The 24,934-nt window shown below is 42.9% G+C and overlaps 63 non-coding genes across 63 annotated transcripts; all 63 read left to right on the top strand.

The window, feature by feature from the left end:
* Nucleotides 1-94: 94 nt before the first annotated feature.
* On the top strand, nucleotides 95-210 carry LOC146065952 (U5 spliceosomal RNA). The gene has a single exon (XR_014472758.1). It is a non-coding gene; the product is annotated as a U5 spliceosomal RNA (small nuclear RNA).
* A 278-nt stretch (nucleotides 211-488) lies between these two features.
* On the top strand, nucleotides 489-604 carry LOC146065270 (U5 spliceosomal RNA). The gene has a single exon (XR_014472150.1). It is a non-coding gene; the product is annotated as a U5 spliceosomal RNA (small nuclear RNA).
* Nucleotides 605-882: 278 nt separating this feature from the next.
* On the top strand, nucleotides 883-998 carry LOC146065269 (U5 spliceosomal RNA). The gene has a single exon (XR_014472149.1). It is a non-coding gene; the product is annotated as a U5 spliceosomal RNA (small nuclear RNA).
* Nucleotides 999-1,276: 278 nt separating this feature from the next.
* Nucleotides 1,277-1,392, top strand: LOC146065268 (U5 spliceosomal RNA). Its single transcript, XR_014472148.1, has one exon. It is a non-coding gene; the product is annotated as a U5 spliceosomal RNA (small nuclear RNA).
* A 278-nt stretch (nucleotides 1,393-1,670) lies between these two features.
* On the top strand, nucleotides 1,671-1,786 carry LOC146065267 (U5 spliceosomal RNA). Its single transcript, XR_014472147.1, has one exon. It is a non-coding gene; the product is annotated as a U5 spliceosomal RNA (small nuclear RNA).
* Nucleotides 1,787-2,064: 278 nt separating this feature from the next.
* On the top strand, nucleotides 2,065-2,180 carry LOC146066129 (U5 spliceosomal RNA). Its single transcript, XR_014472832.1, has one exon. It is a non-coding gene; the product is annotated as a U5 spliceosomal RNA (small nuclear RNA).
* A 278-nt stretch (nucleotides 2,181-2,458) lies between these two features.
* LOC146065266 (U5 spliceosomal RNA) lies at nucleotides 2,459-2,574 on the top strand. The gene has a single exon (XR_014472146.1). It is a non-coding gene; the product is annotated as a U5 spliceosomal RNA (small nuclear RNA).
* Nucleotides 2,575-2,852: 278 nt separating this feature from the next.
* On the top strand, nucleotides 2,853-2,968 carry LOC146065265 (U5 spliceosomal RNA). The gene has a single exon (XR_014472145.1). It is a non-coding gene; the product is annotated as a U5 spliceosomal RNA (small nuclear RNA).
* A 278-nt stretch (nucleotides 2,969-3,246) lies between these two features.
* LOC146065264 (U5 spliceosomal RNA) lies at nucleotides 3,247-3,362 on the top strand. The gene has a single exon (XR_014472144.1). It is a non-coding gene; the product is annotated as a U5 spliceosomal RNA (small nuclear RNA).
* Nucleotides 3,363-3,640: 278 nt separating this feature from the next.
* On the top strand, nucleotides 3,641-3,756 carry LOC146065263 (U5 spliceosomal RNA). The gene has a single exon (XR_014472143.1). It is a non-coding gene; the product is annotated as a U5 spliceosomal RNA (small nuclear RNA).
* Nucleotides 3,757-4,034: 278 nt separating this feature from the next.
* On the top strand, nucleotides 4,035-4,150 carry LOC146065556 (U5 spliceosomal RNA). Its single transcript, XR_014472397.1, has one exon. It is a non-coding gene; the product is annotated as a U5 spliceosomal RNA (small nuclear RNA).
* Nucleotides 4,151-4,428: 278 nt separating this feature from the next.
* On the top strand, nucleotides 4,429-4,544 carry LOC146065262 (U5 spliceosomal RNA). The gene has a single exon (XR_014472142.1). It is a non-coding gene; the product is annotated as a U5 spliceosomal RNA (small nuclear RNA).
* Nucleotides 4,545-4,822: 278 nt separating this feature from the next.
* On the top strand, nucleotides 4,823-4,938 carry LOC146065701 (U5 spliceosomal RNA). The gene has a single exon (XR_014472522.1). It is a non-coding gene; the product is annotated as a U5 spliceosomal RNA (small nuclear RNA).
* A 278-nt stretch (nucleotides 4,939-5,216) lies between these two features.
* Nucleotides 5,217-5,332, top strand: LOC146065628 (U5 spliceosomal RNA). The gene has a single exon (XR_014472458.1). It is a non-coding gene; the product is annotated as a U5 spliceosomal RNA (small nuclear RNA).
* A 279-nt stretch (nucleotides 5,333-5,611) lies between these two features.
* On the top strand, nucleotides 5,612-5,727 carry LOC146065261 (U5 spliceosomal RNA). The gene has a single exon (XR_014472141.1). It is a non-coding gene; the product is annotated as a U5 spliceosomal RNA (small nuclear RNA).
* Nucleotides 5,728-6,005: 278 nt separating this feature from the next.
* Nucleotides 6,006-6,121, top strand: LOC146065829 (U5 spliceosomal RNA). Its single transcript, XR_014472639.1, has one exon. It is a non-coding gene; the product is annotated as a U5 spliceosomal RNA (small nuclear RNA).
* A 278-nt stretch (nucleotides 6,122-6,399) lies between these two features.
* LOC146065627 (U5 spliceosomal RNA) lies at nucleotides 6,400-6,515 on the top strand. Its single transcript, XR_014472457.1, has one exon. It is a non-coding gene; the product is annotated as a U5 spliceosomal RNA (small nuclear RNA).
* Nucleotides 6,516-6,794: 279 nt separating this feature from the next.
* On the top strand, nucleotides 6,795-6,910 carry LOC146064957 (U5 spliceosomal RNA). The gene has a single exon (XR_014471878.1). It is a non-coding gene; the product is annotated as a U5 spliceosomal RNA (small nuclear RNA).
* A 278-nt stretch (nucleotides 6,911-7,188) lies between these two features.
* LOC146065626 (U5 spliceosomal RNA) lies at nucleotides 7,189-7,304 on the top strand. Its single transcript, XR_014472456.1, has one exon. It is a non-coding gene; the product is annotated as a U5 spliceosomal RNA (small nuclear RNA).
* Nucleotides 7,305-7,582: 278 nt separating this feature from the next.
* Nucleotides 7,583-7,698, top strand: LOC146065625 (U5 spliceosomal RNA). The gene has a single exon (XR_014472455.1). It is a non-coding gene; the product is annotated as a U5 spliceosomal RNA (small nuclear RNA).
* A 279-nt stretch (nucleotides 7,699-7,977) lies between these two features.
* Nucleotides 7,978-8,093, top strand: LOC146065557 (U5 spliceosomal RNA). Its single transcript, XR_014472398.1, has one exon. It is a non-coding gene; the product is annotated as a U5 spliceosomal RNA (small nuclear RNA).
* A 278-nt stretch (nucleotides 8,094-8,371) lies between these two features.
* LOC146065624 (U5 spliceosomal RNA) lies at nucleotides 8,372-8,487 on the top strand. The gene has a single exon (XR_014472454.1). It is a non-coding gene; the product is annotated as a U5 spliceosomal RNA (small nuclear RNA).
* Nucleotides 8,488-8,765: 278 nt separating this feature from the next.
* LOC146065936 (U5 spliceosomal RNA) lies at nucleotides 8,766-8,881 on the top strand. The gene has a single exon (XR_014472742.1). It is a non-coding gene; the product is annotated as a U5 spliceosomal RNA (small nuclear RNA).
* A 279-nt stretch (nucleotides 8,882-9,160) lies between these two features.
* Nucleotides 9,161-9,276, top strand: LOC146066157 (U5 spliceosomal RNA). The gene has a single exon (XR_014472857.1). It is a non-coding gene; the product is annotated as a U5 spliceosomal RNA (small nuclear RNA).
* A 278-nt stretch (nucleotides 9,277-9,554) lies between these two features.
* LOC146065259 (U5 spliceosomal RNA) lies at nucleotides 9,555-9,670 on the top strand. Its single transcript, XR_014472140.1, has one exon. It is a non-coding gene; the product is annotated as a U5 spliceosomal RNA (small nuclear RNA).
* A 278-nt stretch (nucleotides 9,671-9,948) lies between these two features.
* On the top strand, nucleotides 9,949-10,064 carry LOC146065749 (U5 spliceosomal RNA). The gene has a single exon (XR_014472563.1). It is a non-coding gene; the product is annotated as a U5 spliceosomal RNA (small nuclear RNA).
* A 279-nt stretch (nucleotides 10,065-10,343) lies between these two features.
* Nucleotides 10,344-10,459, top strand: LOC146065666 (U5 spliceosomal RNA). Its single transcript, XR_014472492.1, has one exon. It is a non-coding gene; the product is annotated as a U5 spliceosomal RNA (small nuclear RNA).
* Nucleotides 10,460-10,738: 279 nt separating this feature from the next.
* On the top strand, nucleotides 10,739-10,854 carry LOC146065258 (U5 spliceosomal RNA). The gene has a single exon (XR_014472139.1). It is a non-coding gene; the product is annotated as a U5 spliceosomal RNA (small nuclear RNA).
* Nucleotides 10,855-11,133: 279 nt separating this feature from the next.
* On the top strand, nucleotides 11,134-11,249 carry LOC146066156 (U5 spliceosomal RNA). The gene has a single exon (XR_014472856.1). It is a non-coding gene; the product is annotated as a U5 spliceosomal RNA (small nuclear RNA).
* Nucleotides 11,250-11,527: 278 nt separating this feature from the next.
* On the top strand, nucleotides 11,528-11,643 carry LOC146065257 (U5 spliceosomal RNA). Its single transcript, XR_014472138.1, has one exon. It is a non-coding gene; the product is annotated as a U5 spliceosomal RNA (small nuclear RNA).
* Nucleotides 11,644-11,921: 278 nt separating this feature from the next.
* Nucleotides 11,922-12,037, top strand: LOC146065748 (U5 spliceosomal RNA). Its single transcript, XR_014472562.1, has one exon. It is a non-coding gene; the product is annotated as a U5 spliceosomal RNA (small nuclear RNA).
* Nucleotides 12,038-12,315: 278 nt separating this feature from the next.
* On the top strand, nucleotides 12,316-12,431 carry LOC146065256 (U5 spliceosomal RNA). Its single transcript, XR_014472137.1, has one exon. It is a non-coding gene; the product is annotated as a U5 spliceosomal RNA (small nuclear RNA).
* Nucleotides 12,432-12,709: 278 nt separating this feature from the next.
* Nucleotides 12,710-12,825, top strand: LOC146065665 (U5 spliceosomal RNA). Its single transcript, XR_014472491.1, has one exon. It is a non-coding gene; the product is annotated as a U5 spliceosomal RNA (small nuclear RNA).
* A 278-nt stretch (nucleotides 12,826-13,103) lies between these two features.
* LOC146065623 (U5 spliceosomal RNA) lies at nucleotides 13,104-13,219 on the top strand. The gene has a single exon (XR_014472453.1). It is a non-coding gene; the product is annotated as a U5 spliceosomal RNA (small nuclear RNA).
* A 279-nt stretch (nucleotides 13,220-13,498) lies between these two features.
* Nucleotides 13,499-13,614, top strand: LOC146066236 (U5 spliceosomal RNA). Its single transcript, XR_014472928.1, has one exon. It is a non-coding gene; the product is annotated as a U5 spliceosomal RNA (small nuclear RNA).
* A 278-nt stretch (nucleotides 13,615-13,892) lies between these two features.
* On the top strand, nucleotides 13,893-14,008 carry LOC146065621 (U5 spliceosomal RNA). Its single transcript, XR_014472452.1, has one exon. It is a non-coding gene; the product is annotated as a U5 spliceosomal RNA (small nuclear RNA).
* A 278-nt stretch (nucleotides 14,009-14,286) lies between these two features.
* On the top strand, nucleotides 14,287-14,402 carry LOC146065620 (U5 spliceosomal RNA). Its single transcript, XR_014472451.1, has one exon. It is a non-coding gene; the product is annotated as a U5 spliceosomal RNA (small nuclear RNA).
* A 279-nt stretch (nucleotides 14,403-14,681) lies between these two features.
* LOC146066234 (U5 spliceosomal RNA) lies at nucleotides 14,682-14,797 on the top strand. The gene has a single exon (XR_014472927.1). It is a non-coding gene; the product is annotated as a U5 spliceosomal RNA (small nuclear RNA).
* Nucleotides 14,798-15,075: 278 nt separating this feature from the next.
* Nucleotides 15,076-15,191, top strand: LOC146065619 (U5 spliceosomal RNA). Its single transcript, XR_014472450.1, has one exon. It is a non-coding gene; the product is annotated as a U5 spliceosomal RNA (small nuclear RNA).
* Nucleotides 15,192-15,469: 278 nt separating this feature from the next.
* On the top strand, nucleotides 15,470-15,585 carry LOC146065618 (U5 spliceosomal RNA). Its single transcript, XR_014472449.1, has one exon. It is a non-coding gene; the product is annotated as a U5 spliceosomal RNA (small nuclear RNA).
* A 279-nt stretch (nucleotides 15,586-15,864) lies between these two features.
* LOC146065255 (U5 spliceosomal RNA) lies at nucleotides 15,865-15,980 on the top strand. The gene has a single exon (XR_014472136.1). It is a non-coding gene; the product is annotated as a U5 spliceosomal RNA (small nuclear RNA).
* A 278-nt stretch (nucleotides 15,981-16,258) lies between these two features.
* On the top strand, nucleotides 16,259-16,374 carry LOC146065747 (U5 spliceosomal RNA). Its single transcript, XR_014472561.1, has one exon. It is a non-coding gene; the product is annotated as a U5 spliceosomal RNA (small nuclear RNA).
* Nucleotides 16,375-16,653: 279 nt separating this feature from the next.
* Nucleotides 16,654-16,769, top strand: LOC146065787 (U5 spliceosomal RNA). Its single transcript, XR_014472600.1, has one exon. It is a non-coding gene; the product is annotated as a U5 spliceosomal RNA (small nuclear RNA).
* Nucleotides 16,770-17,077: 308 nt separating this feature from the next.
* LOC146065617 (U5 spliceosomal RNA) lies at nucleotides 17,078-17,193 on the top strand. The gene has a single exon (XR_014472448.1). It is a non-coding gene; the product is annotated as a U5 spliceosomal RNA (small nuclear RNA).
* A 279-nt stretch (nucleotides 17,194-17,472) lies between these two features.
* On the top strand, nucleotides 17,473-17,588 carry LOC146066154 (U5 spliceosomal RNA). The gene has a single exon (XR_014472855.1). It is a non-coding gene; the product is annotated as a U5 spliceosomal RNA (small nuclear RNA).
* Nucleotides 17,589-17,866: 278 nt separating this feature from the next.
* Nucleotides 17,867-17,982, top strand: LOC146064956 (U5 spliceosomal RNA). The gene has a single exon (XR_014471877.1). It is a non-coding gene; the product is annotated as a U5 spliceosomal RNA (small nuclear RNA).
* A 278-nt stretch (nucleotides 17,983-18,260) lies between these two features.
* LOC146065616 (U5 spliceosomal RNA) lies at nucleotides 18,261-18,376 on the top strand. Its single transcript, XR_014472447.1, has one exon. It is a non-coding gene; the product is annotated as a U5 spliceosomal RNA (small nuclear RNA).
* Nucleotides 18,377-18,655: 279 nt separating this feature from the next.
* On the top strand, nucleotides 18,656-18,771 carry LOC146066233 (U5 spliceosomal RNA). Its single transcript, XR_014472926.1, has one exon. It is a non-coding gene; the product is annotated as a U5 spliceosomal RNA (small nuclear RNA).
* Nucleotides 18,772-19,049: 278 nt separating this feature from the next.
* Nucleotides 19,050-19,165, top strand: LOC146065614 (U5 spliceosomal RNA). The gene has a single exon (XR_014472446.1). It is a non-coding gene; the product is annotated as a U5 spliceosomal RNA (small nuclear RNA).
* Nucleotides 19,166-19,443: 278 nt separating this feature from the next.
* LOC146065613 (U5 spliceosomal RNA) lies at nucleotides 19,444-19,559 on the top strand. The gene has a single exon (XR_014472445.1). It is a non-coding gene; the product is annotated as a U5 spliceosomal RNA (small nuclear RNA).
* Nucleotides 19,560-19,838: 279 nt separating this feature from the next.
* LOC146065254 (U5 spliceosomal RNA) lies at nucleotides 19,839-19,954 on the top strand. Its single transcript, XR_014472135.1, has one exon. It is a non-coding gene; the product is annotated as a U5 spliceosomal RNA (small nuclear RNA).
* A 278-nt stretch (nucleotides 19,955-20,232) lies between these two features.
* LOC146065746 (U5 spliceosomal RNA) lies at nucleotides 20,233-20,348 on the top strand. The gene has a single exon (XR_014472560.1). It is a non-coding gene; the product is annotated as a U5 spliceosomal RNA (small nuclear RNA).
* A 279-nt stretch (nucleotides 20,349-20,627) lies between these two features.
* On the top strand, nucleotides 20,628-20,743 carry LOC146065786 (U5 spliceosomal RNA). Its single transcript, XR_014472599.1, has one exon. It is a non-coding gene; the product is annotated as a U5 spliceosomal RNA (small nuclear RNA).
* Nucleotides 20,744-21,051: 308 nt separating this feature from the next.
* On the top strand, nucleotides 21,052-21,167 carry LOC146065612 (U5 spliceosomal RNA). Its single transcript, XR_014472444.1, has one exon. It is a non-coding gene; the product is annotated as a U5 spliceosomal RNA (small nuclear RNA).
* A 279-nt stretch (nucleotides 21,168-21,446) lies between these two features.
* On the top strand, nucleotides 21,447-21,562 carry LOC146066153 (U5 spliceosomal RNA). Its single transcript, XR_014472854.1, has one exon. It is a non-coding gene; the product is annotated as a U5 spliceosomal RNA (small nuclear RNA).
* Nucleotides 21,563-21,840: 278 nt separating this feature from the next.
* Nucleotides 21,841-21,956, top strand: LOC146064955 (U5 spliceosomal RNA). The gene has a single exon (XR_014471876.1). It is a non-coding gene; the product is annotated as a U5 spliceosomal RNA (small nuclear RNA).
* A 279-nt stretch (nucleotides 21,957-22,235) lies between these two features.
* LOC146065253 (U5 spliceosomal RNA) lies at nucleotides 22,236-22,351 on the top strand. Its single transcript, XR_014472134.1, has one exon. It is a non-coding gene; the product is annotated as a U5 spliceosomal RNA (small nuclear RNA).
* Nucleotides 22,352-22,630: 279 nt separating this feature from the next.
* LOC146065252 (U5 spliceosomal RNA) lies at nucleotides 22,631-22,746 on the top strand. The gene has a single exon (XR_014472133.1). It is a non-coding gene; the product is annotated as a U5 spliceosomal RNA (small nuclear RNA).
* A 308-nt stretch (nucleotides 22,747-23,054) lies between these two features.
* Nucleotides 23,055-23,170, top strand: LOC146065611 (U5 spliceosomal RNA). Its single transcript, XR_014472443.1, has one exon. It is a non-coding gene; the product is annotated as a U5 spliceosomal RNA (small nuclear RNA).
* Nucleotides 23,171-23,448: 278 nt separating this feature from the next.
* Nucleotides 23,449-23,564, top strand: LOC146066232 (U5 spliceosomal RNA). Its single transcript, XR_014472925.1, has one exon. It is a non-coding gene; the product is annotated as a U5 spliceosomal RNA (small nuclear RNA).
* Nucleotides 23,565-23,842: 278 nt separating this feature from the next.
* Nucleotides 23,843-23,958, top strand: LOC146065609 (U5 spliceosomal RNA). The gene has a single exon (XR_014472442.1). It is a non-coding gene; the product is annotated as a U5 spliceosomal RNA (small nuclear RNA).
* Nucleotides 23,959-24,237: 279 nt separating this feature from the next.
* Nucleotides 24,238-24,353, top strand: LOC146065561 (U5 spliceosomal RNA). Its single transcript, XR_014472402.1, has one exon. It is a non-coding gene; the product is annotated as a U5 spliceosomal RNA (small nuclear RNA).
* Nucleotides 24,354-24,632: 279 nt separating this feature from the next.
* Nucleotides 24,633-24,748, top strand: LOC146065251 (U5 spliceosomal RNA). The gene has a single exon (XR_014472132.1). It is a non-coding gene; the product is annotated as a U5 spliceosomal RNA (small nuclear RNA).
* Nucleotides 24,749-24,934: the final 186 nt, after the last annotated feature.

Raw genomic sequence — 24,934 nt, 5'->3', positions numbered from 1 at the left:
ACAATCTGCTCTTTTTTATTTCAAGTTGGGTGCTCTCATTGAGCTGAGTGAGGCCTGCCAGCACGGCACCCAGACGACAGGTGAAATCTTGGTCATGCTCTGGTTTCTCTTCAGAACGCACAAATCTTACGCCTTTTACTAAAGATTTCCGTGGAGAGGAGCAAAACTGAGTTTTGTCTCAATTTTTGTGTGCCCCAGCTTAATGGGGTTTCTTTTCTCAGTTTAAAGACAGAATGAGGGTGCTTTCTAGAAAGTGAGCTCATTTGCATAGCGAGGACAGCATATGTCTGTTTCTTCCCATGCAGTAAATTCTTGACCGTGTTAATTATTTCCAAAATATGAAGCAATTGGTAAGGAGTGCCAAAGATTCCTACAGCAAGGGGAAGCCTGGTGAACAATCTGCTCTTTTTTATTTCAAGTTGGGTGCTCTCATTGAGCTGAGTGAGGCCTGCCAGCACGGCACTCAGACGACAGGTGAAATCTTGGTCATGCTCTGGTTTCTCTTCAGAACGCACAAATCTTTCGCCTTTTACTAAAGATTTCCGTGGAGAGGAGCAAAACTGAGTTTTGTCTCAATTTTTGTGTGCCCCAGCTTAATGGGGTTTCTTTTCTCAGTTTAAAGACAGAATGAGGGTGCTTTCTAGAAAGTGAGCTCATTTGCATAGCGAGGACAGCATATGTCTGTTTCTTCCCATGCAGTAAATTCTTGACCGTGTTAATTATTTCCAAAATATGAAGCAATTGGTAAGGAGTGCCAAAGATTCCTACAGCAAGGGGAAGCCTGGTGAACAATCTGCTCTTTTTTATTTCAAGTTGGGTGCTCTCATTGAGCTGAGTGAGGCCTGCCAGCACGGCACTCAGACGACAGGTGAAATCTTGGTCATGCTCTGGTTTCTCTTCAGAACGCACAAATCTTTCGCCTTTTACTAAAGATTTCCGTGGAGAGGAGCAAAACTGAGTTTTGTCTCAATTTTTGTGTGCCCCAGCTTAATGGGGTTTCTTTTCTCAGTTTAAAGACAGAATGAGGGTGCTTTCTAGAAAGTGAGCTCATTTGCATAGCGAGGACAGCATATGTCTGTTTCTTCCCATGCAGTAAATTCTTGACCGTGTTAATTATTTCCAAAATATGAAGCAATTGGTAAGGAGTGCCAAAGATTCCTACAGCAAGGGGAAGCCTGGTGAACAATCTGCTCTTTTTTATTTCAAGTTGGGTGCTCTCATTGAGCTGAGTGAGGCCTGCCAGCACGGCACTCAGACGACAGGTGAAATCTTGGTCATGCTCTGGTTTCTCTTCAGAACGCACAAATCTTTCGCCTTTTACTAAAGATTTCCGTGGAGAGGAGCAAAACTGAGTTTTGTCTCAATTTTTGTGTGCCCCAGCTTAATGGGGTTTCTTTTCTCAGTTTAAAGACAGAATGAGGGTGCTTTCTAGAAAGTGAGCTCATTTGCATAGCGAGGACAGAATATGTCTGTTTCTTTCCATGCAGTAAATTCTTGACCGTGTTAATTATTTCCAAAATATGAAGCAATTGGTAAGGAGTGCCAAAGATTCCTACAGCAAGGGGAAGCCTGGTGAACAATCTGCTCTTTTTTATTTCAAGTTGGGTGCTCTCATTGAGCTGAGTGAGGCCTGCCAGCACGGCACTCAGACGACAGGTGAAATCTTGGTCATGCTCTGGTTTCTCTTCAGAACGCACAAATCTTTCGCCTTTTACTAAAGATTTCCGTGGAGAGGAGCAAAACTGAGTTTTGTCTCAATTTTTGTGTGCCCCAGCTTAATGGGGTTTCTTTTCTCAGTTTAAAGACAGAATGAGGGTGCTTTCTAGAAAGTGAGCTCATTTGCATAGCGAGGACAGAATATGTCTGTTTCTTTCCATGCAGTAAATTCTTGACCGTGTTAATTATTTCCAAAATATGAAGCAATTGGTAAGGAGTGCCAAAGATTCCTACAGCAAGGGGAAGCCTGGTGAACAATCTGCTCTTTTTTATTTCAAGTTGGGTGCTCTCATTGAGCCGAGTGAGGCCTGCCAGCATGGCACTCAGACGACAGGTGAAATCTTGGTCATGCTCTGGTTTCTCTTCAGAACGAACAAATCTTTCGCCTTTTACTAAAGATTTCCGTGGAGAGGAGCAAAACTGAGTTTTGTATTAATTTTTGTGTGCCCCAGCTTAATGGGGTTTCTTTTCTCAGTTTAAAGACAGAATGAGGGTGCTTTCTAGAAAGTGAGCTCATTTGCATAGCGAGGACAGCATATGTCTGTTTCTTCCCATGCAGTAAATTCTTGACCGTGTTAATTATTTCCAAAATATGAAGCAATTGGTAAGGAGTGCCAAAGATTCCTACAGCAAGGGGAAGCCTGGTGAACAATCTGCTCTTTTTTATTTCAAGTTGGGTGCTCTCATTGAGCTGAGTGAGGCCTGCCAGCACGGCACTCAGACGACAGGTGAAATCTTGGTCATGCTCTGGTTTCTCTTCAGAACGCACAAATCTTTCGCCTTTTACTAAAGATTTCCGTGGAGAGGAGCAAAACTGAGTTTTGTCTCAATTTTTGTGTGCCCCAGCTTAATGGGGTTTCTTTTCTCAGTTTAAAGACAGAATGAGGGTGCTTTCTAGAAAGTGAGCTCATTTGCATAGCGAGGACAGCATATGTCTGTTTCTTCCCATGCAGTAAATTCTTGACCGTGTTAATTATTTCCAAAATATGAAGCAATTGGTAAGGAGTGCCAAAGATTCCTACAGCAAGGGGAAGCCTGGTGAACAATCTGCTCTTTTTTATTTCAAGTTGGGTGCTCTCATTGAGCTGAGTGAGGCCTGCCAGCACGGCACTCAGACGACAGGTGAAATCTTGGTCATGCTCTGGTTTCTCTTCAGAACGCACAAATCTTTCGCCTTTTACTAAAGATTTCCGTGGAGAGGAGCAAAACTGAGTTTTGTCTCAATTTTTGTGTGCCCCAGCTTAATGGGGTTTCTTTTCTCAGTTTAAAGACAGAATGAGGGTGCTTTCTAGAAAGTGAGCTCATTTGCATAGCGAGGACAGCATATGTCTGTTTCTTCCCATGCAGTAAATTCTTGACCGTGTTAATTATTTCCAAAATATGAAGCAATTGGTAAGGAGTGCCAAAGATTCCTACAGCAAGGGGAAGCCTGGTGAACAATCTGCTCTTTTTTATTTCAAGTTGGGTGCTCTCATTGAGCTGAGTGAGGCCTGCCAGCACGGCACTCAGACGACAGGTGAAATCTTGGTCATGCTCTGGTTTCTCTTCAGAACGCACAAATCTTTCGCCTTTTACTAAAGATTTCCGTGGAGAGGAGCAAAACTGAGTTTTGTCTCAATTTTTGTGTGCCCCAGCTTAATGGGGTTTCTTTTCTCAATTTAAAGACAGAATGAGGGTGCTTTCTAGAAAGTGAGCTCATTTGCATAGCGAGGACAGCATATGTCTGTTTCTTCCCATGCAGTAAATTCTTGACCGTGTTAATTATTTCCAAAATATGAAGCAATTGGTAAGGAGTGCCAAAGATTCCTACAGCAAGGGGAAGCCTGGTGAACAATCTGCTGTTTTTTATTTCAAGTTGGGTGCTCTCATTGAGCTGAGTGAGGCCTGCCAGCACGGCACTCAGACGACAGGTGAAATCTTGGTCATGCTCTGGTTTCTCTTCAGAACGCACAAATCTTTCGCCTTTTACTAAAGATTTCCGTGGAGAGGAGCAAAACTGAGTTTTGTCTCAATTTTTGTGTGCCCCAGCTTAATGGGGTTTCTTTTCTCAGTTTAAAGACAGAATGAGGGTGCTTTCTAGAAAGTGAGCTCATTTGCATAGCGAGGACAGAATATGTCTGTTTCTTTCCATGCAGTAAATTCTTGACCGTGTTAATTATTTCCAAAATATGAAGCAATTGGTAAGGAGTGCCAAAGATTCCTACAGCAAGGGGAAGCCTGGTGAACAATCTGCTCTTTTTTATTTCAAGTTGGGTGCTCTCATTGAGCCGAGTGAGGCCTGCCAGCATGGCACTCAGACGACAGGTGAAATCTTGGTCATGCTCTGGTTTCTCTTCAGAACGCACAAATCTTTCGCCTTTTACTAAAGATTTCCGTGGAGAGGAGCAGAACTGAGTTTTGTATTAATTTTTGTGTGCCCCAGCTTAATGGGGTTTCTTTTCTCAGTTTAAAGACAGAATGAGGGTGCTTTCTAGAAAGTGAGCTCATTTGCATAGCGAGGACAGCATATGTCTGTTTCTTCCCATGCAGTAAATTCTTGACCGTGTTAATTATTTCCAAAATATGAAGCAATTGGTAAGGAGTGCCAAAGATTCCTACAGCAAGGGGAAGCTTGGTGAACAATCTGCTCTTTTTTATTTCAAGTTGGGTGCTCTCATTGAGCTGAGTGAGGCCTGCCAGCACGGCACTCAGACGACAGGTGAAATATTGGTCATGCTCTGGTTTCTCTTCAGAACGCACAAATCTTTCGCCTTTTACTAAAGATTTCCGTGGAGAGGAGCAAAACTGAGTTTTGTCTCAATTTTTGTGTGCCCCAGCTTAATGGGGTTTCTTTTCTCAGTTTAAAGACAGAATGAGGGTGCTTTCTAGAAAGTGAGCTCATTTGCATAGCGAGGACAGCATATGTCTGTTTCTTCCCATGCAGTAAATTCTTGACCGTGTTAATTATTTCCAAAATATGAAGCAATTGGTAAGGAGTGCCAAAGATTCCTACAGCAAGGGGAAGCCTGGTGAACAATCTGCTCTTTTTTATTTCATGTTAAGTGCTCTCATTGAGCTGAGTGAGGCCTGCCAGCACGGCACTCAGACGACAGGTGAAATCTTGGTCATGCTCTGGTTTCTCTTCAGAATGCACAAATCTTTCGCCTTTTACTAAAGATTTCCGTGGAGAGGAGCAAAACTGAGTTTTGTCTCAATTTTTGTGTGCCCCAGCTTAATGGGGTTTCTTTTCTCAGTTTAAAGACAGAATGAGGGTGCTTTCTAGAAAGTGAGCTCATTTGCATAGCGAGGACAGCATATGTCTGTTTCTTCCCATGCAGTAAATTCTTGACCGTGTTAATTATTTCCAAAATATGAAGCAATTGGTAAGGAGTGACAAAGATTCCTACAGCAAGGGGAAGCCTGGTGAACAATCTGCTCTTTTTTATTTCAAGTTGGGTGCTCTCATTGAGCTGAGTGAGGCCTGCCAGCACGGCACTCAGACGACAGGTGAAATCTTGGTCATGCTCTGGTTTCTCTTCAGAACGCACAAATCTTTCGCCTTTTACTAAAGATTTCCGTGGAGAGGAGCAGAACTGAGTTTTGTCTCAATTTTTGTGTGCCCCAGCTTAATGGGGTTTCTTTTCTCAGTTTAAAGACAGAATGAGGGTGCTTTCTAGAAAGTGAGCTCATTTGCATAGCGAGGACAGCATATGTCTGTTTCTTCCCATGCAGTAAATTCTTGACCGTGTTAATTATTTCCAAAATATGAAGCAATTGGTAAGGAGTGCCAAAGATTCCTACAGCAAGGGGAAGCCTGGTGAACAATCTGCTCTTTTTTTATTTCAAGTTGGGTGCTCTCATTGAGCTGAGTGAGGCCTGCCAGCACGGCACTCAGACGACAGGTGAAATCTTGGTCATGCTCTGGTTTCTCTTCAGAACGCACAAATCTTTCGCCTTTTACTAAAGATTTCCGTGGAGAGGAGCAAAACTGAGTTTTGTCTCAATTTTTGTGTGCCCCAGCTTAATGGGGTTTCTTTTCTCAGTTTAAAGACAGAATGAGGGTGCTTTCTAGAAAGTGAGCTCATTTGCATAGCGAGGACAGCATATGTCTGTTTCTTCCCATGCAGTAAATTCTTGACCGTGTTAATTATTTCCAAAATATGAAGCAATTGGTAAGGAGTGCCAAAGATTCCTACAGCAAGGGGAAGCCTGGTGAACAATCTGCTCTTTTTTATTTCATGTTAAGTGCTCTCATTGAGCTGAGTGAGGCCTGCCAGCACGGCACTCAGACGACAGGTGAAATCTTGGTCATGCTCTGGTTTCTCTTCAGAACGCACAAATCTTTCGTCTTTTACTAAAGATTTCCGTGGAGAGGAGCAAAACTGAGTTTTGTCTCAATTTTTGTGTGCCCCAGCTTAATGGGGTTTCTTTTCTCAGTTTAAAGACAGAATGAGGGTGCTTTCTAGAAAGTGAGCTCATTTGCATAGCGAGGACAGCATATGTCTGTTTCTTCCCATGCAGTAAATTCTTGACCGTGTTAATTATTTCCAAAATATGAAGCAATTGGTAAGGAGTGACAAAGATTCCTACAGCAAGGGGAAGCCTGGTGAACAATCTGCTCTTTTTTATTTCAAGTTGGGTGCTCTCATTGAGCTGAGTGAGGCCTGCCAGCACGGCACTCAGACGACAGGTGAAATCTTGGTCATGCTCTGGTTTCTCTTCAGAACGCACAAATCTTTCGCCTTTTACTAAAGATTTCCGTGGAGAGGAGCAGAACTGAGTTTTGTCTCAATTTTTGTGTGCCCCAGCTTAATGGGGTTTCTTTTCTCAGTTTAAAGACAGAATGAGGGTGCTTTCTAGAAAGTGAGCTCATTTGCATAGCGAGGACAGCATATGTCTGTTTCTTCCCATGCAGTAAATTCTTGACCGTGTTAATTATTTCCAAAATATGAAGCAATTGGTAAGGAGTGCCAAAGATTCCTACAGCAAGGGGAAGCCTGGTGAACAATCTGCTCTTTTTTTATTTCAAGTTGGGTGCTCTCATTGAGCTGAGTGAGGCCTGCCAGCACGGCACTCAGACGACAGGTGAAATCTTGGTCATGCTCTGGTTTCTCTTCAGAACGCACAAATCTTTTGCCTTTTACTAAAGATTTCCGTGGAGAGGAGCAAAACTGAGTTTTGTCTCAATTTTTGTGTGCCCCAGCTTTATGGGGTTTCTTTTCTCAGTTTAAAGACAGAATGAGGGTGCTTTCTAGAAAGTGAGCTCATTTGCATAGCGAGGACAGCATATGTCTGTTTCTTCCCATGCAGTAAATTCTTGACCGTGTTAATTATTTCCAAAATATGAAGCAATTGGTAAGGAGTGCCAAAGATTCCTACAGCAAGGGGAAGCCTGGTGAACAATCTGCTCTTTTTTATTTCAAGTTGGGTGCTCTCATTGAGCTGAGTGAGGCCTGCCAGCACGGCACTCAGACGACCGGTGAAATCTTGGTCATGCTCTGGTTTCTCTTCAGAACGCACAAATCTTTCGCCTTTTACTAAAGATTTCCGTGGAGAGGAGCAGAACTGAGTTTTGTCTCAATTTTTGTGTGCCCCAGCTTAATGGGGTTTCTTTTCTCAGTTTAAAGACAGAATGAGGGTGCTTTCTAGAAAGTGAGCTCATTTGCATAGCGAGGACAGCATATGTCTGTTTCTTCCCATGCAGTAAATTCTTGACCGTGTTAATTATTTCCAAAATATGAAGCAATTGGTAAGGAGTGCCAAAGATTCCTACAGCAAGGCGAAGCTTGGTGAACAATCTGCTCTTTTTTATTTCAAGTTGGGTGCTCTCATTGAGCTGAGTGAGGCCTGCCAGCACGGCACTCAGACGACAGGTGAAATCTTGGTCATGCTCTGGTTTCTCTTCAGAACGCACAAATCTTTCGCCTTTTACTAAAGATTTCCGTGGAGAGGAGCAGAACTGAGTTTTGTCTCAATTTTTGTGTGCCCCAGCTTAATGGGGTTTCTTTTCTCAGTTTAAAGACAGAATGAGGGTGCTTTCTAGAAAGTGAGCTCATTTGCATAGCGAGGACAGCATATGTCTGTTTCTTCCCATGCAGTAAATTCTTGACCGTGTTAATTATTTCCAAAATATGAAGCAATTGGTAAGGAGTGCCAAAGATTCCTACAGCAAGGGGAAGCCTGGTGAACAATCTGCTCTTTTTTTATTTCAAGTTGGGTGCTCTCATTGAGCTGAGTGAGGCCTGCCAGCACGGCACTCAGACGACAGGTGAAATCTTGGTCCTGCTCTGGTTTCTCTTCAGAACGCACAAATCTTTCGCCTTTTACTAAAGATTTCCGTGGAGAGGAGCAAAACTGAGTTTTGTCTCAATTTTTGTGTGCCCCAGCTTTATGGGGTTTCTTTTCTCAGTTTAAAGACAGAATGAGGGTGCCTTCTAGAAAGTGAGCTCATTTGCATAGCGAGGACAGCATATGTCTGTTTCTTCCCATGCAGTAAATTCTTGACCGTGTTAATTATTTCCAAAATATGAAGCAATTGGTAAGGAGTGCCAAAGATTCCTACAGCAAGGGGAAGCCTGGTGAACAATCTGCTCTTTTTTATTTCAAGTTGGGTGCTCTCATTGAGCTGAGTGAGGCCTGCCAGCACGGCACTCAGACGACAGGTGAAATCTTGGTCATGCTCTGGTTTCTCTTCAGAACGCACAAATCTTTCGCCTTTTACTAAAGATTTCCGTGGAGAGGAGCAGAACTGAGTTTTGTCTCAATTTTTGTGTGCCCCAGCTTAATGGGGTTTCTTTTCTCAGTTTAAAGACAGAATGAGGGTGCTTTCTAGAAAGTGAGCTCATTTGCATAGCGAGGACAGCATATGTCTGTTTCTTTCCATGCAGTAAATTCTTGACCGTGTTAATTATTTCCAAAATATGAAGCAATTGGTAAGGAGTGCCAAAGATTCCTACAGCAAGGGGAAGCCTGGTGAACAATCTGCTCTTTTTTATTTCAAGTTGGGTGCTCTCATTGAGCTGAGTGAGGCCTGCCAGCACGGCACTCAGACGACAGGTGAAATCTTGGTCATGCTCTGGTTTCTCTTCAGAACGCACAAATTTTTCGCCTTTTACTAAAGATTTCCATGGAGAGGAGCAGAACTGAGTTTTGTCTCAATTTTTGTGTGCCCCAGCTTAATGGGGTTTCTTTTCTCAGTTTAAAGACAGAATGAGGGTGCTTTCTAGAAAGTGAGCTCATTTGCATAGCGAGGACAGCATATGTCTGTTTCTTCCCATGCAGTAAATTCTTGACCGTGTTAATTATTTCCAAAATATGAAGCAATTGGTAAGGAGTGCCAAAGATTCCTACAGCAAGGGGAAGCCTGGTGAACAATCTGCTCTTTTTTTATTTCAAGATGGGTGCTCTCATTGAGCTGAGTGAGGCCTGCCAGCACGGCACTCAGACGACAGGTGAAATCTTGGTCATGCTCTGGTTTCTCTTCAGAACGCACAAATCTTTCGCCTTTTACTAAAGATTTCCGTGGAGAGGAGCAAAACTGAGTTTTGTCTCAATTTTTGTGTGCCCCAACTTAATGGGGTTTCTTTTCTCAGTTTAAAGACAGAATGAGGGTACTTTCTAGAAAGTGAGCTCATTTGCATAGCGAGGACAGCATATGTCTGTTTCTTCCCATGCAGTAAATTCTTGACCGTGTTAATTATTTCCAAAATATGAAGCAATTGGTAAGGAGTGCCAAAGATTCCTACAGCAAGGGGAAGCCTGGTGAACAATCTGCTCTTTTTTATTTCAAGTTGGGTGCTCTCATTGAGCTGAGTGAGGCCTGCCAGCACGGCACTCAGACGACAGGTGAAATCTTGGTCATGCTCTGGTTTCTCTTCAGAACGCACAAATCTTTCGCCTTTTACTAAAGATTTCCGTGGAGAGGAGCAAAACTGAGTTTTGTCTCAATTTTTGTGTGCCCCAGCTTAATGGGGTTTCTTTTCTCAGTTTAAAGACAGAATGAGGGTGCTTTCTAGAAAGTGAGCTCATTTGCATAGCGAGGACAGCATATGTCTGTTTCTTCCCATGCAGTAAATTCTTGACCGTGTTAATTATTTCCAAAATATGAAGCAATTGGTAAGGAGTGACAAAGATTCCTACAGCAAGGGGAAGCCTGGTGAACAATCTGCTCTTTTTTATTTCAAGTTGGGTGCTCTCATTGAGCCTAGTGAGGCCTGCCAGCACGGCACTCAGACGACAGGTGAAATCTTGGTCATGCTCTAGTTTCTCTTCAGAACGCACAAATCTTTCGCCTTTTACTAAAGATTTCCGTGGAGAGGAGCAAAACTGAGTTTTGTCTCAATTTTTGTGTGCCCCAGCTTAATGGGGTTTCTTTTCTCAGTTTAAAGACAGAATGAGGGTGCTTTCTAGAAAGTGAGCTCATTTGCATAGCGAGGACAGCATATGTCTGTTTCTTCCCATGCAGTAAATTCTTGACCGTGTTAATTATTTCCAAAATATGAAGCAATTGGTAAGGAGTGCCAAAGATTCCTACAGCAAGGGGAAGCCTGGTGAACAATCTGCTCTTTTTTTATTTCAAGTTGGGTGCTCTCATTGAGCTGAGTGAGGCCTGCCAGCACGGCACTCAGACGACAGGTGAAATCTTGGTCATGCTTTGGTTTCTCTTCAGAACGCACAAATCTTTCGCCTTTTACTAAAGATTTCCGTGGAGAGGAGCAAAACTGAGTTTTGTCTCAATTTTTGTGTGCCCCAGCTTTATGGGGTTTCTTTTCTCAGTTTAAAGACAGAATGAGGGTGCTTTCTAGAAAGTGAGCTCATTTGCATAGCGAGGACAGCATATGTCTGTTTCTTCCCATGCAGTAAATTCTTGACCGTGTTAATTATTTCCAAAATATGAAGCAATTGGTAAGGAGTGCCAAAGATTCCTACAGCAAGGGGAAGCCTGGTGAACAATCTGCTCTTTTTTTATTTCAAGTTGGGTGCTCTCATTGAGCTGAGTGAGGCCTGCCAGCACGGCACTCAGACGACAGGTGAAATCTTGGTCATGCTCTGGTTTCTCTTCAGAACGCACAAATCTTTCGCCTTTTACTAAAGATTTCCGTGGAGAGGAGCAAAACTGAGTTTTGTCTCAATTTTTGTGTGCCCCAGCTTAATGGGGTTTCTTTTCTCAGTTTAAAGACAGAATGAGGGTGCTTTCTAGAAAGTGAGCTCATTTGCATAGCGAGGACAGCATATGTCTGTTTCTTCCCATGCAGTAAATTCTTGACCGTGTTAATTATTTCCAAAATATGAAGCAATTGGTAAGGAGTGCCAAAGATTCCTACAGCAAGGGGAAGCCTGGTGAACAATCTGCTCTTTTTTTATTTCAAGTTGGGTGCTCTCATTGAGCTGAGTGAGGCCTGCCAGCACGGCACTCAGACGACAGGTGAAATCTTGGTCATGCTCTGGTTTCTCTTCAGAACGCACAAATCTTTCGCCTTTTACTAAAGATTTCCGTGGAGAGGAGCAAAACTGAGTTTTGTCTCAATTTTTGTGTGCCCCAACTTAATGGGGTTTCTTTTCTCAGTTTAAAGACAGAATGAGGGTGCTTTCTAGAAAGTGAGCTCATTTGCATAGCGAGGACAGCATATGTCTGTTTCTTCCCATGCAGTAAATTCTTGACCGTGTTAATTATTTCCAAAATATGAAGCAATTGGTAAGGAGTGCCAAAGATTCCTACAGCAAGGGGAAGCCTGGTGAACAATCTGCTCTTTTTTATTTCAAGTTGGGTGCTCTCATTGAGCTGAGTGAGGCCTGCCAGCACGGCACTCAGACGACAGGTGAAATCTTGGTCATGCTCTGGTTTCTCTTCAGAACGCACAAATCTTTCGCCTTTTACTAAAGATTTCCGTGGAGAGGAGCAAAACTGAGTTTTGTCTCAATTTTTGTGTGCCCCAGCTTAATGGGGTTTCTTTTCTCAGTTTAAAGACAGAATGAGGGTGCTTTCTAGAAAGTGAGCTCATTTGCATAGCGAGGACAGCATATGTCTGTTTCTTCCCATGCAGTAAATTCTTGACCGTGTTAATTATTTCCAAAATATGAAGCAATTGGTAAGGAGTGACAAAGATTCCTACAGCAAGGGGAAGCCTGGTGAACAATCTGCTCTTTTTTATTTCAAGTTGGGTGCTCTCATTGAGCCTAGTGAGGCCTGCCAGCACGGCACTCAGACGACAGGTGAAATCTTGGTCATGCTCTAGTTTCTCTTCAGAACGCACAAATCTTTCGCCTTTTACTAAAGATTTCCGTGGAGAGGAGCAAAACTGAGTTTTGTCTCAATTTTTGTGTGCCCCAGCTTAATGGGGTTTCTTTTCTCAGTTTAAAGACAGAATGAGGGTGCTTTCTAGAAAGTGAGCTCATTTGCATAGCGAGGACAGCATATGTCTGTTTCTTCCCATGCAGTAAATTCTTGACCGTGTTAATTATTTCCAAAATATGAAGCAATTGGTAAGGAGTGCCAAAGATTCCTACAGCAAGGGGAAGCCTGGTGAACAATCTGCTCTTTTTTATTTCAAGTTGGGTGCTCTCATTGAGCTGAGTGAGGCCTGCCAGCACGGCACTCAGACGACAGGTGAAATCTTGGTCATGCTCTGGTTTCTCTTCAGAACGCACAAATCTTTCGCCTTTTACTAAAGATTTCCGTGGAGAGGAGCAAAACTGAGTTTTGTCTCAATTTTTGTGTGCCCCAGCTTAATGGGGTTTCTTTTCTCAGTTTAAAGACAGAATGAGGGTGCTTTCTAGAAAGTGAGCTCATTTGCATAGCGAGGACAGCATATGTCTGTTTCTTCCCATGCAGTAAATTCTTGACCGTGTTAATTATTTCCAAAATATGAAGCAATTGGTAAGGAGTGCCAAAGATTCCTACAGCAAGGGGAAGCCTGGTGAACAATCTGCTCTTTTTTATTTCAAGTTGGGTGCTCTCATTGAGCTGAGTGAGGCCTGCCAGCACGGCACTCAGACGACAGGTGAAATCTTGGTCATGCTTTGGTTTCTCTTCAGAACGCACAAATCTTTCGCCTTTTACTAAAGATTTCCGTGGAGAGGAGCAAAACTGAGTTTTGTCTCAATTTTTGTGTGCCCCAGCTTTATGGGGTTTCTTTTCTCAGTTTAAAGACAGAATGAGGGTGCTTTCTAGAAAGTGAGCTCATTTGCATAGCGAGGACAGCATATGTCTGTTTCTTCCCATGCAGTAAATTCTTGACCGTGTTAATTATTTCCAAAATATGAAGCAATTGGTAAGGAGTGCCAAAGATTCCTACAGCAAGGGGAAGCCTGGTAAACAATCTGCTCTTTTTTATTTCAAGTTGGGTGCTCTCATTGAGCTGAGTGAGGCCTGCCAGCACGGCACTCAGACGACAGGTGAAATCTTGGTCATGCTCTGGTTTCTCTTCAGAACGCACAAATCTTTCGCCTTTTACTAAAGATTTCCGTGGAGAGGAGCAGAACTGAGTTTTGTCTCAATTTTTGTGTGCCCCAGCTTAATGGGGTTTCTTTTCTCAGTTTAAAGACAGAATGAGGGTGCTTTCTAGAAAGTGAGCTCATTTGCATAGCGAGGACAGCATATGTCTGTTTCTTCCCATGCAGTAAATTCTTGACCGTGTTAATTATTTCCAAAATATGAAGCAATTGGTAAGGAGTGCCAAAGATTCCTACAGCAAGGGGAAGCCTGGTGAACAATCTGCTCTTTTTTTATTTCAAGTTGGGTGCTCTCATTGAGCTGAGTGAGGCCTGCCAGCACGGCACTCAGACGACAGGTGAAATCTTGGTCATGCTCTGGTTTCTCTTCAGAACGCACAAATCTTTCGCCTTTTACTAAAGATTTCCGTGGAGAGGAGCAAAACTGAGTTTTGTCTCAATTTTTGTGTGCCCCAGCTTTATGGGGTTTCTTTTCTCAGTTTAAAGACAGAATGAGGGTGCTTTCTAGAAAGTGAGCTCATTTGCATAGCGAGGACAGCATATGTCTGTTTCTTCCCATGCAGTAAATTCTTGACCGTGTTAATTATTTCCAAAATATGAAGCAATTGGTAAGGAGTGCCAAAGATTCCTACAGCAAGGGGAAGCCTGGTGAACAATCTGCTCTTTTTTATTTCAAGTTGGGTGCTCTCATTGAGCTGAGTGAGGCCTGCCAGCACGGCACTCAGACGACCGGTGAAATCTTGGTCATGCTCTGGTTTCTCTTCAGAACGCACAAATCTTTCGCCTTTTACTAAAGATTTCCGTGGAGAGGAGCAGAACTGAGTTTTGTCTCAATTTTTGTGTGCCCCAGCTTAATGGGGTTTCTTTTCTCAGTTTAAAGACAGAATGAGGGTGCTTTCTAGAAAGTGAGCTCATTTGCATAGCGAGGACAGCATATGTCTGTTTCTTCCCATGCAGTAAATTCTTGACCGTGTTAATTATTTCCAAAATATGAAGCAATTGGTAAGGAGTGCCAAAGATTCCTACAGCAAGGGGAAGCTTGGTGAACAATCTGCTCTTTTTTATTTCAAGTTGGGTGCTCTCATTGAGCTGAGTTAGGCCTGCCAGCACGGCACTCAGACGACAGGTGAAATCTTGGTCATGCTCTGGTTTCTCTTCAGAACGCACAAATCTTTCGCCTTTTACTAAAGATTTCCGTGGAGAGGAGCAGAACTGAGTTTTGTCTCAATTTTTGTGTGCCCCAGCTTAATGGGGTTTCTTTTCTCAGTTTAAAGACAGAATGAGGGTGCTTTCTAGAAAGTGAGCTCATTTGCATAGCGAGGACAGCATATGTCTGTTTCTTCCCATGCAGTAAATTCTTGACCGTATTAATTATTTCCAAAATATGAAGCAATTGGTAAGGAGTGCCAAAGATTCCTACAGCAAGGGGAAGCCTGGTGAACAATCTGCTCTTTTTTTATTTCAAGTTGGGTGCTCTCATTGAGCTGAGTGAGGCCTGCCAGCACGGCACTCAGACGACAGGTGAAATCTTGGTCATGCTCTGGTTTCTCTTCAGAACGCACAAATCTTTCGCCTTTTACTAAAGATTTCCGTGGAGAGGAGCAAAACTGAGTTTTGTCTCAATTTTTGTGTGCCCCAGCTTTATGGGGTTTCTTTTCTCAGTTTAAAGACAGAATGAGGGTGCTTTCTAGAAAGTGAGCTCATTTGCATAGCGAGGACAGCATATGTCTGTTTCTTCCCATGCAGTAAATTCTTGACCGTGTTAATTATTTCCAAAATATGAAGCAATTGGTAAGGAGTGCCAAAGATTCCTACAGCAAGGGGAAGCCTGGTGAACAATCTGCTCTTTTTTATTTCAAGTTGGGTGCTCTCATTGAGCTGAGTGAGGCCTGCCAGCACGGCACTCAGACGACAGGTGAAATCTTGGTCATGCTCTGGTTTCTCTTCAGAACGCACAAATCTTTCGCCTTTTACTAAAGATTTCCGTGGAGAGGAGCAGAACTGAGTTTTGTCTCAATTTTTGTGTGCCCCAGCTTAATGGGGTTTCTTTTCTCAGTTTAAAGACAGAATGAGGGTGCTTTCTAGAAAGTGAGCTCATTTGCATAGCGAGGACAGCATATGTCTGTTTCTTTCCATGCAGTAAATTCTTGACCGTGTTAATTATTTCCAAAATATGAAGCAATTGGTAAGGAGTGCCAAAGATTCCTACAGCAAGGGGAAGCCTGGTGAACAATCTGCTCTTTTTTATTTCAAGTTGGGTGCTCTCATTGAGCTGAGTGAGGCCTGCCAGCACGGCACTCAGACGACAGGTGAAATCTTGGTCATGCTCTGGTTTCTCTTCAGAACGCACAAATCTTTCGCCTTTTACTAAAGATTTCCGTGGAGAGGAGCAGAACTGAGTTTTGTCTCAATTTTTGTGTGCCCCAGCTTAATGGGGTTTCTTTTCTCAGTTTAAAGACAGAATGAGGGTGCTTTCTAGAAAGTGAGCTCATTTGCATAGCGAGGACAGCATATGTCTGTTTCTTCCCATGCAGTAAATTCTTGACCGTGTTAATTATTTCCAAAATATGAAGCAATTGGTAAGGAGTGCCAAAGATTCCTACAGCAAGGGGAAGCCTGGTGAACAATCTGCTCTTTTTTTATTTCAAGTTGGGTGCTCTCATTGAGCTGAGTGAGGCCTGCCAGCACGGCACTCAGACGACAGGTGAAATCTTGGTCATGCTCTGGTTTCTCTTCAGAACGCACAAATCTTTCGCCTTTTACTAAAGATTTCCGTGGAGAGGAGCAAAACTGAGTTTTGTCTCAATTTTTGTGTGCCCCAGCTTAATGGGGTTTCTTTTCTCAGTTTAAAGACAGAATGAGGGTGCTTTCTAGAAAGTGAGCTCATTTGCATAGCGAGGACAGCATATGTCTGTTTCTTCCCATGCAGTAAATTCTTGACCGTGTTAATTATTTCCAAAATATGAAGCAATTGGTAAGGAGTGACAAAGATTCCTACAGCAAGGGGAAGCCTGGTGAACAATCTGCTCTTTTTTATTTCAAGTTGGGTGCTCTCATTGAGCCTAGTGAGGCCTGCCAGCACGGCACTCAGACGACAGGTGAAATCTTGGTCATGCTCTAGTTTCTCTTCAGAACGCACAAATCTTTCGCCTTTTACTAAAGATTTCCGTGGAGAGGAGCAAAACTGAGTTTTGTCTCAATTTTTGTGTGCCCCAGCTTAATGGGGTTTCTTTTCTCAGTTTAAAGACAGAATGAGGGTGCTTTTTTAGAAAGTGAGCTCATTTGCATAGCGAGGACAGCATATGTCTGTTTCTTCCCATGCAGTAAATTCTTGACCGTGTTAATTATTTCCAAAATATGAAGCAATTGGTAAGGAGTGCCAAAGATTCCTACAGCAAGGGGAAGCCTGGTGAACAATCTGCTCTTTTTTATTTCAAGTTGGGTGCTCTCATTGAGCTGAGTGAGGCCTTAAAGCACGGCACTCAGACGACAGGTGAAATCTTGGTCATGCTCTGGTTTCTCTTCAGAACACACAAATCTTTCGCCTTTTACTAAAGATTTCCGTGGAGAGGAGCAAAACTGAGTTTTGTCTCAATTTTTGTGTGCCCCAGCTTAATGGGGTTTCTTTTCTCAGTTTAAAGACAGAATGAGGGTGCTTTCTAGAAAGTGAGCTCATTTGCATAGCGAGGACAGCATATGTCTGTTTCTTCCCATGCAGTAAATTCTTGACCGTGTTAATTATTTCCAAAATATGAAGCAATTGGTAAGGAGTGCCAAAGATATGAAGCAATTGGTAAGGAGTGCCAAAGATTCCTACAGCAAGGGGAATCCTGGTGAACAATCTGCTCTTTTTTATTTCAAGTTGGGTGCTCTCATTGAGCTGAGTGAGGCCTGCCAGCACGGCACTCAGACGACAGGTGAAATCTTGGTCATGCTCTGGTTTCTCTTCAGAACGCACAAATCTTTCGCCTTTTACTAAAGATTTCCGTGGAGAGGAGCAGAACTGAGTTTTGTCTCAATTTTTGTGTGCCCCAGCTTAATGGGGTTTCTTTTCTCAGTTTAAAGACAGAATGAGGGTGCTTTCTAGAAAGTGAGCTCATTTGCATAGCGAGGACAGCATATGTCTGTTTCTTCCCATGCAGTAAATTCTTGACCGTGTTAATTATTTCCAAAATATGAAGCAATTGGTAAGGAGTGCCAAAGATTCCTACAGCAAGGGGAAGCCTGGTGAACAATCTGCTCTTTTTTTATTTCAAGTTGGGTGCTCTCATTGAGCTGAGTGAGGCCTGCCAGCACGGCACTCAGACGACAGGTGAAATCTTGGTCATGCTCTGGTTTCTCTTCAGAACGCACAAATCTTTCGCCTTTTACTAAAGATTTCCGTGGAGAGGAGCAAAACTGAGTTTTGTCTCAATTTTTGTGTGCCCCAACTTAATGGGGTTTCTTTTCTCAGTTTAAAGACAGAATGAGGGTGCTTTCTAGAAAGTGAGCTCATTTGCATAGCGAGGACAGCATATGTCTGTTTCTTCCCATGCAGTAAATTCTTGACCGTGTTAATTATTTCCAAAATATGAAGCAATTGGTAAGGAGTGCCAAAGATTCCTACAGCAAGGGGAAGCCTGGTGAACAATCTGCTCTTTTTTATTTCAAGTTGGGTGCTCTCATTGAGCTGAGTGAGGCCTGCCATCACGGCACTCAGACGACAGGTGAAATCTTGGTTATGCTCTGGTTTCTCTTCAGAACGCACAAATCTTTCGCCTTTTACTAAAGATTTCCGTGGAGAGAAGCAAAACTGAGTTTTGTCTCAATTTTTGTGTGCCCCAGCTTAATGGGGTTTCTTTTCTCAGTTTAAAGACAGAATGAGGGTGCTTTCTAGAAAGTGAGCTCATTTGCATAGCGAGGACAGCATATGTCTGTTTCTTCCCATGCAGTAAATTCTTGACCGTGTTAATTATTTCCAAAATATGAAGCAATTGGTAAGGAGTGCCAAAGATTCCTACAGCAAGGGGAAGCTTGGTGAACAATCTGCTCTTTTTTATTTCAAGTTGGGTGCTCTCATTGAGCTGAGTTAGGCCTGCCAGCACGGCACTCAGACGACAGGTGAAATCTTGGTCATGCTCTGGTTTCTCTTCAGAACGCACAAATCTTTCGCCTTTTACTAAAGATTTCCGTGGAGAGGAGCAGAACTGAGTTTTGTCTCAATTTTTGTGTGCCCCAGCTTAATGGGGTTTCTTTTCTCAGTTTAAAGACAGAATGAGGGTGCTTTCTAGAAAGTGAGCTCATTTGCATAGCGAGGACAGCATATGTCTGTTTCTTCCCATGCAGTAAATTCTTGACCGTATTAATTATTTCCAAAATATGAAGCAATTGGTAAGGAGTGCCAAAGATTCCTACAGCAAGGGGAAGCCTGGTGAACAATCTGCTCTTTTTTTATTTCAAGTTGGGTGCTCTCATTGAGCTGAGTGAGGCCTGCCAGCACGGCACTCAGACGACAGGTGAAATCTTGGTCATGCTCTGGTTTCTCTTCAGAACGCACAAATCTTTCGCCTTTTACTAAAGATTTCCGTGGAGAGGAGCAAAACTGAGTTTTGTCTCAATTTTTGTGTGCCCCAGCTTTATGGGGTTTCTTTTCTCAGTTTAAAGACAGAATGAGGGTGCTTTCTAGAAAGTGAGCTCATTTGCATAGCGAGGACAGCATATGTCTGTTTCTTCCCATGCAGTAAATTCTTGACCGTGTTAATTATTTCCAAAATATGAAGCAATTGGTAAGGAGTGCCAAAGATTCCTACAGCAAGGGGAAGCCTGGTGAACAATCTGCTCTTTTTTATTTCAAGTTGGGTGCTCTCATTGAGCTGAGTGAGGCCTGCCAGCACGGCACTCAGACGACAGGTGAAATCTTGGTCATGCTCTGGTTTCTCTTCAGAACGCACAAATCTTTCGCCTTTTACTAAAGATTTCCGTGGAGAGGAGCAGAACTGAGTTTTGTCTCAATTTTTGTGTGCCCCAGCTTAATGGGGTTTCTTTTCTCAGTTTAAAGACAGAATGAGGGTGCTTTCTAGAAAGTGAGCTCATTTGCATAGCGAGGACAGCATATGTCTGTTTCTTTCCATGCAGTAAATTCTTGACCGTGTTAATTATTTCCAAAATATGAAGCAATTGGTAAGGAGTGCCAAAGATTCCTACAGCAAGGGGAAGCCTGGTGAACAATCTGCTCTTTTTTATTTCAAGTTGGGTGCTCTCATTGAGCTGAGTGAGGCCTGCCAGCACGGCACTCAGACGACAGGTGAAATCTTGGTCATGCTCTGGTTTCTCTTCAGAACGCACAAATCTTTCGCCTTTTACTAAAGATTTCCGTGGAGAGGAGCAGAACTGAGTTTTGTCTCAATTTTTGTGTGCCCCAGCTTAATGGGGTTTCTTTTCTCAGTTTAAAGACAGAATGAGGGTGCTTTCTAGAAAGTGAGCTCATTTGCATAGCGAGGACAGCATATGTCTGTTTCTTCCCATGCAGTAAATTCTTGACCGTGTTAATTATTTCCAAAATATGAAGCAATTGGTAAGGAGTGCCAAAGATTCCTACAGCAAGGGGAAGCCTGGTGAACAATCTGCTCTTTTTTTATTTCAAGTTGGGTGCTCTCATTGAGCTGAGTGAGGCCTGCCAGCACGGCACTCAGACGACAGGTGAAATCTTGGTCATGCTCTGGTTTCTCTTCAGAACGCACAAATCTTTCGCCTTTTACTAAAGATTTCCGTGGAGAGGAGCAAAACTGAGTTTTGTCTCAATTTTTGTGTGCCCCAGCTTAATGGGGTTTCTTTTCTCAGTTTAAAGACAGAATGAGGGTGCTTTCTAGAAAGTGAGCTCATTTGCATAGCGAGGACAGCATATGTCTGTTTCTTCCCATGCAGTAAATTCTTGACCGTGTTAATTATTTCCAAAATATGAAGCAATTGGTAAGGAGTGACAAAGATTCCTACAGCAAGGGGAAGCCTGGTGAACAATCTGCTCTTTTTTATTTCAAGTTGGGTGCTCTCATTGAGCCTAGTGAGGCCTGCCAGCACGGCACTCAGACGACAGGTGAAATCTTGGTCATGCTCTAGTTTCTCTTCAGAACGCACAAATCTTTCGCCTTTTACTAAAGATTTCCGTGGAGAGGAGCAAAACTGAGTTTTGTCTCAATTTTTGTGTGCCCCAGCTTAATGGGGTTTCTTTTCTCAGTTTAAAGACAGAATGAGGGTGCTTTTTTAGAAAGTGAGCTCATTTGCATAGCGAGGACAGCATATGTCTGTTTCTTCCCATGCAGTAAATTCTTGACCGTGTTAATTATTTCCAAAATATGAAGCAATTGGTAAGGAGTGCCAAAGATTCCTACAGCAAGGGGAAGCCTGGTGAACAATCTGCTCTTTTTTATTTCAAGTTGGGTGCTCTCATTGAGCTGAGTGAGGCCTTAAAGCACGGCACTCAGACGACAGGTGAAATCTTGGTCATGCTCTGGTTTCTCTTCAGAACACACAAATCTTTCGCCTTTTACTAAAGATTTCCGTGGAGAGGAGCAAAACTGAGTTTTGTCTCAATTTTTGTGTGCCCCAGCTTAATGGGGTTTCTTTTCTCAGTTTAAAGACAGAATGAGGGTGCTTTCTAGAAAGTGAGCTCATTTGCATAGCGAGGACAGCATATGTCTGTTTCTTCCCATGCAGTAAATTCTTGACCGTGTTAATTATTTCCAAAATATGAAGCAATTGGTAAGGAGTGCCAAAGATATGAAGCAATTGGTAAGGAGTGCCAAAGATTCCTACAGCAAGGGGAATCCTGGTGAACAATCTGCTCTTTTTTATTTCAAGTTGGGTGCTCTCATTGAGCTGAGTGAGGCCTGCCAGCACGGCACTCAGACGACAGGTGAAATCTTGGTCATGCTCTGGTTTCTCTTCAGAACGCACAAATCTTTCGCCTTTTACTAAAGATTTCCGTGGAGAGGAGCAGAACTGAGTTTTGTCTCAATTTTTGTGTGCCCCAGCTTAATGGGGTTTCTTTTCTCAGTTTAAAGACAGAATGAGGGTGCTTTCTAGAAAGTGAGCTCATTTGCATAGCGAGGACAGCATATGTCTGTTTCTTCCCATGCAGTAAATTCTTGACCGTGTTAATTATTTCCAAAATATGAAGCAATTGGTAAGGAGTGCCAAAGATTCCTACAGCAAGGGGAAGCCTGGTGAACAATCTGCTCTTTTTTTATTTCAAGTTGGGTGCTCTCATTGAGCTGAGTGAGGCCTGCCAGCACGGCACTCAGACGACAGGTGAAATCTTGGTCATGCTCTGGTTTCTCTTCAGAACGCACAAATCTTTCGCCTTTTACTAAAGATTTCCGTGGAGAGGAGCAAAACTGAGTTTTGTCTCAATTTTTGTGTGCCCCAACTTAATGGGGTTTCTTTTCTCAGTTTAAAGACAGAATGAGGGTGCTTTCTAGAAAGTGAGCTCATTTGCATAGCGAGGACAGCATATGTCTGTTTCTTCCCATGCAGTAAATTCTTGACCGTGTTAATTATTTCCAAAATATGAAGCAATTGGTAAGGAGTGCCAAAGATTCCTACAGCAAGGGGAAGCCTGGTGAACAATCTGCTCTTTTTTATTTCAAGTTGGGTGCTCTCATTGAGCTGAGTGAGGCCTGCCATCACGGCACTCAGACGACAGGTGAAATCTTGGTTATGCTCTGGTTTCTCTTCAGAACGCACAAATCTTTCGCCTTTTACTAAAGATTTCCGTGGAGAGAAGCAAAACTGAGTTTTGTCTCAATTTTTGTGTGCCCCAGCTTAATGGGGTTTCTTTTCTCAGTTTAAAGACAGAATGAGGGTGCTTTCTAGAAAGTGAGCTCATTTGCATAGCGAGGACAGCATATGTCTGTTTCTTCCCATGCAGTAAATTCTTGACCGTGTTAATTATTTCCAAAATATGAAGCAATTGGTAAGGAGTGCCAAAGATTCCTACAGCAAGGGGAAGCCTGGTGAACAATCTGCTCTTTTTTTATTTCAAGTTGGGTGCTCTCATTGAGCTGAGTGAGGCCTGCCAGCACGGCACTAAGACGACAGGTGAAATCTTGGTCATGCTCTGGTTTCTCTTCAGAACGCACAAATCTTTCGCCTTTTACTAAAGATTTCCGTGGAGAGGAGCAAAACTGAGTTTTGTCTCAATTTTTGTGTGCCCCAGCTTAATGGGGTTTCTTTTCTCAGTTTAAAGACAGAATGAGGGTGCTTTTTTAGAAAGTGAGCTCATTTGCATAGCGAGGACAGCATATGTCTGTTTCTTCCCATGCAGTAAATTCTTGACCGTGTTAATTATTTCCAAAATATGAAGCAATTGGTAAGGAGTGCCAAAGATTCCTACAGCAAGGGGAAGCCTGGTGAACAATCTGCTCTTTTTTATTTCAAGTTGGGTGCTCTCATTGAGCTGAGTGAGGCCTGAAAGCACGGCACTCAGACGACAGGTGAAATCTTGGTCATGCTCTGGTTTCTCTTCAGAACGCACAAATCTTTCGCCTTTTACTAAAGATTTCCGTGGAGAGGAGCAAAACTGAGTTTTGTCTCAATTTTTGTGTGCCCCAGCTTAATGGGGTTTCTTTTCTCAGTTTAAAGACAGAATGAGGGTGCTTTCTAGAAAGTGAGCTCATTTGCATAGCGAGGACAGCATATGTCTGTTTCTTCCCATGCAGTAAATTCTTGACCGTGTTAATTATTTCCAAAATATGAAGCAATTGGTAAGGAGTGCCAAAGATATGAAGCAATTGGTAAGGAGTGCCAAAGATTCCTACAGCAAGGGGAAGCCTGGTGAACAATCTGCTCTTTTTTATTTCAAGTTGGGTGCTCTCATTGAGCTGAGTGAGGCCTGCCATCACGGCACTCAGACGACAGGTGAAATCTTGGTCATGCTCTGGTTTCTCTTCAGAACGCACAAATCTTTCGCCTTTTACTAAAGATTTCCGTGGAGAGGAGCAGAACTGAGTTTTGTCTCAATTTTTGTGTGCCCCAGCTTAATGGGGTTTCTTTTCTCTGTTTAAAGACAGAATGAGGGTGCTTTCTAGAAAGTGAGCTCATTTGCATAGCGAGGACAGCATATGTCTGTTTCTTCCCATGCAGTAAATTCTTGACCGTGTTAATTATTTCCAAAATATGAAGCAATTGGTAAGGAGTGCCAAAGATTCCTACAGCAAGGGGAAGCCTGGTGAACAATCTGCTCTTTTTTATTTCAAGTTGGGTGCTCTCATTGAGCTGAGTGAGGCCTGCCAGCACGGCACTCAGACGACAGGTGAAATCTTGGTCATGCTCTGGTTTCTCTTCAGAACGCACAAATCTTTCGCCTTTTACTAAAGATTTCCGTGGAGAGGAGCAAAACTGAGTTTTGTCTCAATTTTTGTGTGCCCCAGCTTTATGGGGTTTCTTTTCTCAGTTTAAAGACAGAATGAGGGTGCTTTCTAGAAAGTGAGCTCATTTGCATAGCGAGGACAGCATATGTCTGTTTCTTCCCATGCAGTAAATTCTTGACCGTGTTAATTATTTCCAAAATATGAAGCAATTGGTAAGGAGTGCCAAAGATTCCTACAGCAAGGGGAAGCCTGGTGAACAATCTGCTCTTTTTTATTTCAAGTTGGGTGCTCTCATTGAGCTGAGTGAGGCCTGCCAGCACGGCACTCAGACGACAGGTGAAATCTTGGTCATGCTCTGGTTTCTCTTCAGAACGCACAAATCTTTCGCCTTTTACTAAAGATTTCCGTGGAGAGGAGCAGAACTGAGTTTTGTCTCAATTTTTGTGTGCCCCAGCTTAATGGGGTTTCTTTTCTCAGTTTAAAGACAGAATGAGGGTGCTTTCTAGAAAGTGAGCTCATTTGCATAGCGAGGACAGCATATGTCTGTTTCTTCCCATGCAGTAAATTCTTGACCGTGTTAATTATTTCCAAAATATGAAGCAATTGGTAAGGAGTGCCAAAGATTCCTACAGCAAGGGGAAGCCTGGTGAACAATCTGCTCTTTTTTTATTTCAAGTTGGGTGCTCTCATTGAGCTGAGTGAGGCCTGCCAGCACGGCACTCAGACGACAGGTGAAATCTTGGTCATGCTCTGGTTTCTCTTCAGAATGCACAAATCTTTCGCCTTTTACTAAAGATTTCCGTGGAGAGGAGCAAAACTGAGTTTTGTCTCAATTTTTGTGTGCCCCAACTTAATGGGGTTTCTTTTCTCAGTTTAAAGACAGAATGAGGGTGCTTTCTAGAAAGTGAGCTCATTTGCATAGCGGGGACAGCATATGTCTGTTTCTTCCCATGCAGTAAATTCTTGACCGTGTTAATTATTTCCAAAATATGAAGCAATTGGTAAGGAGTGCCAAAGATTCCTACAGCAAGGGGAAGCCTGGTGAACAATCTGCTCTTTTTTTATTTCAAGTTGGGTGCTCTCATTGAGCTGAGTGAGGCCTGCCATCACGGCACTCAGACGACAGGTGAAATCTTGGTCATGCTCTGGTTTCTCTTCAGAACGCACAAATCTTTCGCCTTTTACTAAAGATTTCCGTGGAGAGGAGCAAAACTGAGTTTTGTCTCAATTTTTGTGTGCCCCAGCTTAATGGGGTTTCTTTTCTCAGTTTAAAGACAGAATGAGGGTGCTTTCTAGAAAGTGAGCTCATTTGCATAGCGAGGACAGCATATGTCTGTTTCTTCCCATGCAGTAAATTCTTGACCGTGTTAATTATTTCCAAAATATGAAGCAATTGGTAAGGAGTGCCAAAGATATGAAGCAATTGGTAAGGAGTGCCAAAG

Source organism: Crinia signifera, chromosome 3 (genome assembly GCF_055691185.1).
Source record: "Crinia signifera chromosome 3, ASM5569118v1, whole genome shotgun sequence".
Taxonomy (NCBI): domain Eukaryota; kingdom Metazoa; phylum Chordata; class Amphibia; order Anura; family Myobatrachidae; genus Crinia; species Crinia signifera.
The sequence above is the reverse complement of the archived record's forward strand: the minus strand, read 5'-3'. Positions and strand labels throughout refer to the sequence as shown.